Source organism: Diadema antillarum, unplaced genomic scaffold (genome assembly GCF_040938485.1).
Source record: "Diadema antillarum isolate AM-2024a unplaced genomic scaffold, OU_Dant_1.0 seq00000081_RagTag, whole genome shotgun sequence".
NCBI lineage: Eukaryota > Metazoa > Echinodermata > Echinoidea > Diadematoida > Diadematidae > Diadema > Diadema antillarum.
The window spans coordinates 601,641-608,640 of record NW_027271174.1 but is presented as its reverse complement, the minus strand read 5'-3'; positions in this window follow the sequence as shown (position 1 = coordinate 608,640).

Below are 7,000 nucleotides of genomic sequence, written 5' to 3'. Positions count from 1 at the left end.
CCTGTTGAGGACGAATCCCGAGTATGCTCGGGCAAGTGTCTACGGTAAATGTGTGATGTACAATAGTAGCAAAATCAGCCTGTCAATGGGATAAGCTCTTGCTTTCATTAAAATGCCATTTTTTTTTCATCCCTTTTTAAGAGGTAGCCCTGATAGGCAAAGCAGCCTGGGTCCTTGTCAAAGAAGGGGTCATCGTGGCACAAAACAATGTGTATTGTTGGCATGTCACCACATTAAATTCTCCCTGTGGCATATAACTGTAAAAAGTCTGATGGCGGCAGCGCTATTTAAAATCCATAACAATGTATCAAGAATGCTGTGCTGGTGCACAGTACAAGCTCTATTTGAATGAACACAAAAAACGTGGAGCACTGCCTGTATCTCTAAACTACCATGGTATCGTAGATTTTCTTGGCAATTGTTACGTGTTGGTAAAAGAAATATCAAGTTACAAACTCCGAAAATGCATTTCTATTGTGAAGTGACAATGTTTAAGTGATGATGGAAAGGGAAAAATGATAGTTATGATTATGGCGTAATATGTTCTGCCAGTGCCCGTTGCACAGTAACAAGTACGCAAGTGAAAACCAAAAGTGTGACCCCACTTGACCTCTGTGTGTAAGTGTTGTGCATGGTTTTGTAAGATCACCTCGTTCATTTGCTCTGAGTGTACATCCAGCATAAGGACCCAACATCTAGCGATAAACTGTGTACCACATTTATATGCAGTATGGAGAATTTGCATTCATGTGTAACATATACATACCAAAAGAAAAGAAGACCCCTGTATCTACTACCAGGTTATAAATGCATCAACATCTCAATAGAAGGAGGCCAGTGTGTATGTGATAGAAAATAGTAAAGTTAAAATGCATAGTTATGTTTAACCAAGAAAAGTGACACTATTATTTTTTTTAGCAACTAAAGAGAGCCATCCAAACGTTTGAAAGTGAAATGCAACAAACCTTGTGCAGTACTGAAGTGAAATGTGACATTCTAAATATTTGAGACTTTCAAGTAAGCTTGTATTTCTTTTATGCTTTGCTCTGGTTCATTGTGTTCCATACAATTATTGTTGGAGCAGTCTGTAAGTAGCATAGAGCTTGCCAGCTTCGAGACTGATATGAGGACAGCCTATGCAATCTCGCAATAGCAAAGCGTTATATATGCAGTGCTCATTTCACTGCTTACTGGTGAGCCCAAGATCAAATTCTAACTGAGGTGGTAAAACTTGTGTTGCTATTCAATTTCACCTCCAGGTCGGTATAAGATTGCGAATTTATGAAATTCAAGATGAGTAAGTCTGGATCATCATCAAAGACAAAACGAATGATTTTGTCTTCATTACTCAATTAATTTTTTTTTTAATGGCTGTTACTTTTTATTTGGCCCATGGTTGCATTGCACCCCGAAAGTGCAATTTCTGTCATTGTGCGCAGGCCAGTGTGAAATCCTGTTTGAGTAACTGATACTTACCAAACATTGTTACTCGGAGCCAAATGTTTCGCAGTCACAAACTAACACAGTAATTCTGTTCATGGCACATAATCTGGTGGCACTGCACGAGAGAGAAAAAAAAATGATTGCCTTTTTCAAAGTACATATCTGTAGAGGAGTCATCATCAGTGTAAGATGCTGGCCCAAAGTTTGGCTTGCAGTTTGACAACCCCTCAACAGAAACACTCCTGTTTAAATGGTTAGTCATATCTCGCACATACTGTCATAGATGCCATATTTCAGAAAGTTATCAGAAAAGTTTAAATTAGCAGATTTGGACAGTGACTTCTAGCTTTTTCACCTTCCCAGCCTTGCTGCTTACTTTGCTACATGTACACTTATTTATTGACAGGAACTCAATCAGTATTCTTGACTCAAAGAAGTGAGGCCCATATTCTTGTCAGGAGATCAACTTTAGCATAAAAAAGAGGGCAACATTAGCATACTCAGTTTGTCAACTGACCAAATCATGCTGATTTATGTAACCATTGTCGTTTGGAGGGAAGTGAAACTAAGATTGATATACAGGGAGTCATGTACAAGTATATCTGTTATTGGTTTGATTTTTTTGTTTGTGCCAACATCCTGCACAAAAACTTCTTCTAGTGTCTGTTTGTGCTTCACTGATTACACTTTTTATGTTGAAAATTCAGAGCACCGTTTTGTATGTCGGTCATCATTATGCTTCATATGGGTGTGTCATGGAATTGGGTTATTGAGCAATTGACTCCAGCCTGACAAAGAAAGTCAAATCGAGGGGGTTACGCTACTTCTTTTGCATCATCAGAGGAATTGCTGATGTTCAGTTATGCCGATGTACAATTATGCCTTCTTCTTGTTAGCATGCAAATAGTATTTATGTACCATCCAGTGATAGGAATGTTTGCTTTGAATAAGACACAGAGACTTCATAGAGTACCGTAGTGTGATGTCATGGCCATTTATGTCACTGTGGAAACTAGTTCTAAACAGCTTCGCGTTCCACAGGATTATATATGAACACAGCATTTGCTAACCATGGTGGTACTGTACCCAGTTCCAACCCACTGGCTGAAGTCTTATGCAAGAGTGTTTTGTGTGGAACCAGCCCTAGGCTGTCACAAAAGACTATGACATCATCACTGTGATACTCATTGTCAGATGTATCATGTATGCCTGAAAGGGATGATTGTGAAATCCAACAAGCTGAGATGGCAGTACGCTTTATTCTGTTTTTTTTTTTTTGTACTTAAAATGCGCCATGTTTATGAGAATGATAGACAAAGACAAGCTACAAAAATGTTGTAGATTTGGCAATTAGCTTGTATTAATTATGATAAAAGAGGCGATTTAATTGGGCAATCAATTTTTTTTTTTTTTTTTTTTTTTTGCAAGGATATTGCTTATATTATTGTCCTGCCAAATTTCCCCATTCAGCATAAGGCTAAGTGAGAAGTTGCCATTACTTCTTCACATTGGAACCAAAAGAAAAGATAAAGGCTTCCCTGGTGCTAGATTTATTATTGCACAGTATCTTCCTGACAGCTTTATGAAATCTTCCTGCTTTTGACATGTGAACGGTGGTAGTCATTAAACCCCTCTGTGTCTGGGATCATGGATATTGTGTACAAGGCTATGGGATTTTGTGTACCATTTGACACTTACAGCACACAAAGGGTTTAAAGTGCCAATTGGCGCAGAAACCCCCACAGCTTTGTACACACTATCTACAGTCCCTAGCATAGAAAGGGTTAATTGCCCAATGATGTCGCATACATCTGTCAGGGATAGCGTCAGTTCACTGTAGAAATTTCACGTCAGCAGGTGTGAGTGACCATGCTTACCATTGTACATTTGTCACATGCAGTGGAACTTGATTATAAAGAGGACAGATATAACAAAACCCTCTTATAACAAAGGTGACTTTCCAGGTTTTAACTTAGTTATATTTCTTTGTTTTTTGTACCTTGATGTACCGGTAATGAAAAACCTGACATAACAAGGTATTTGTTATGGCTTTTAGGTTCTTGTTATGATAAGGTTCCCTTATAACATGTCAGATTACAAAGTGTACATCACACGATATCTTCCTTTTGTTAACTTAGAAAAGCAATGTCGTGAACCTGCTTATTATTTGTGCATCTTTAGACGGTATGATGCACATTGCCTGTATGGCAGTTCCCTTCCCCAGAAAAACTAAAATCAGGACACCATCAGGGGTGCTGTGAAATCAAGTCTTGTGGCAGAAATGCCATTTAGTTTTGATGGGGGATATTGACTACAGCAAGAGAGCACCATAGCAAATAATGTCTCTTTCAACCAAGGAGTGTACATTCAATTAACCACGTACATGTATACATCGTATTACTCATAACCTATGCAGTGGTCGGTGTTCAAGCTCAAAGCTCTTCAGAAGACTATGAAAAATATGAATTGTGATTGGAATGAAGAGAATGTAGAATTTGTGTTCTTTCTTACTTTTTTTTCAGTGTATGTTTTTGTCATACTTGTGGCACCTTTATACAGTGTCCAAAGTATTGTTAACATATTAATTTAAGTTATTGTGTCATTGCTTCATTTGTGAGCACATGTCAGCAAGATTTTGTATGATTTCAAGTGTTGCACGTAGTGTTTTTGTTTGTTTGTTTGTAAACATTCATTTTGTTTGATCTTCAGACTTTTGCAGCTGTAAGGTTAGATATGGATTTTTGCAGCTATGAGAGATTATTCAGAAGCTGATGTGGTAGATGTACACGTGTTGTACCAGGGCAGTATGGAGAAAGATGCAGTATGGTTGACAAAGACTGAAACATCTCACTTTTGTTTGTTAATTTGTTAATTTGTTAATTTGTTAATTTGTTAATTTGTTTATTTGTTAGTTGTTTTCTTTTAGTCTCAGGGTCTTGTTAGAATTGTTGTGATAAAATTAGATGCACACGAGTCTTTTTGATGTACAACATAACAGAGTAAATTTTGTAGATACTGTGTGCATAAATATTGGATCCATATACATTGATGAGGAATGGGTCAGTTTTAATTGATGTATTACCACAGTTAAACTTGCCAATGTTGAACTTGCACAGCCAAAAACCTGCCTCAGCCAGCCCTCCAAATAAAGCTCTGATTTTGTCCTTCCTTTGACATGGACGTAGGAAACATTTGAAGATTCTGTAATACCCCTTTCAGGTAATCATGGATGCGGATGATAGGAGCAATAAGTCGTAAAATTTCGATTACATGAACGGGAGAGGAGTAAAAAAGTGCGCATTATTTTGATGCTGCTATTATGCGCATTATTGCAGCATGAGGAGTTCATCGAGAATACATGAACGCGTTTTACGACTTATGCGCACTAACATTCCACAGTTCGGTCAAAGGTCACTCGATTTCCCGCACAACCGCTGATTGCTGAGCTTGAGCGAGAGCTGTGCATACACGTGAGTATATATCACCGGAAACATTACGTTATTATAGAGGCGTGCGCAATAACCATGACAAATACTTCCGTCTTTCGCACGTTATATGAACGGGCGCTCGTAAAAGTAGTGCGCACTTCATGGGATATACGAACACGATTTTGATTACTTCATCCGCATTATTTGGATGCGGATAATTGAACCGCGATTACCTGAAAGGGGTATAAGACAAAGTACTTTTCTCAATCCCAGTGAATTGGCGTATTCAGGGGGAATGTTTCTCTCCCGACAGTATGGGTGGTCGTCTTGGTAACCAAAACAAATCTTTTTCCAGTGTTCAAATGATGAAGCAAAGTTGCGCTTTTATCACAATAGCATTTATGCCATGTGACTTCAGAAGTTTAGGTTTTGTCTGAAACTAGACTATGTTTCCAGGCAAGTGATATATCCTAAATTTAAAAAGATACATTCTGATTTTGTTGCATGATAGATATGATATGTATTGAATATCATATTGGACAGAAAGGAAAAAAAAAAAAAAACCTAACTAAATACAGGTGACATTTTTCCATATATTTCAAGGCATATTACTGACTGTATGTTAGGCAGCATTTCACAAGTGCTGTCAATAACAGGCTGATTATGAATGGTGTGTCGTTGCAGTTTCAATACAGTGATATTGATAAGACAAACATGTTCTATCAGATGTATGTAGTGTGTTACCTTACAAAAAATCGTGTTTAGTGGGGGAACAATGTTGCCCCTGAAGTACACTGTACTTGCATATTTTCTAAGACAGCATCTTCAGTTTTATTTCATTGTTGCCTTCCGTATGGAATATGATGCCGAGTATTAGCAGAGAGAAGGTGAGAAATATTGGGCACAGTTATTGACCTAGAGAGAGAAAATTTGTCAGTTTGTATGTATTCATGTTGCCCTATGTTGAAGATATGTTTGGTGGTTGTCTTTTTCCAGACTTAATTGCTACATACATATTTTCCTTCATAGATATCAGTATTTATACATTGTATATGATACCAAGTTCTTCACATGGCATAAACCAAAACTATCATATTCTGTCAATTAATTGGACGGCACCGACAAGCCAGTGTGAGATTTGCGCCTTGTGTGACAAAATGTCATACATGTACCTTGAATTTGTAAGCATCAAAGTTCATTGTCCTGATTTGTGAATAACAATAGAAGGACTACTGTTATTCATAGTGACATTGATTCAACAGTCATAGAGATTTTCCTTCAAAATACACCCAGTGTATTGTCGTCATAACAATGAACTTCCGAAAGTCATGCATAAACAGATTTTTCTTGTCAATTGTATTTACAGTAATTATTCCATTTCTAGGGCCTGTTTAATAATGAGCCAACAAGTAGATTGTGATAAGTCGGGGGAAAGTAGCAATAGATTAAATTCTGATTGTCATCCGAGTGGTGCAGATTTAAGGTATGCGATCCATATCCTTGCGACAGTGATTCCCAATGTATTCCCTCGCATTGCCATGAAGTACTGTCCTCTCGTGCATCCTTGTAAGTGTCAACAACTGAATGAGTCTACACTGCAATATAGCTTAGAGTCTCCTCCCTGCCTTCTCCTAGACTATATTTTGTACATGTTGGTCAGGATATACATTACATCCTGGCAAAGAGAATACTCTTGCTCAGTCGGAATAAGGAGATGGTGAGTGCAGACACGTTGCATGATTATTTTATGTTGGAATAAGATTGTACACCAAGTGCTTATTATTGTCGTACTGTACGTGTGTGCTATCAAGTTAGCAGAGTGGACACTACATGTTGTCTTGAGTTGTGACCATTTACTGTCAGTGTTGAAATGTATAATGCTTTGTCCTGTTTAATACAACAGAAGCAAACTACAATATGTATATTTCATAATAGGGGCCAGCTACAGTACATACTGTGTGGATGGCTACCAGTTAACCTGCCCCTGGAGATCACCCACCAGCCTTTTTAAGGAAAGATTTTCATCTTATGCCACCAAAGGGAACTTGCCAATTGGCTCATAATACACTAACACTGCCCCTTGTCTTCTCACGTCAGAGGGCATGCATTGTTACATTCAGAAACAATAC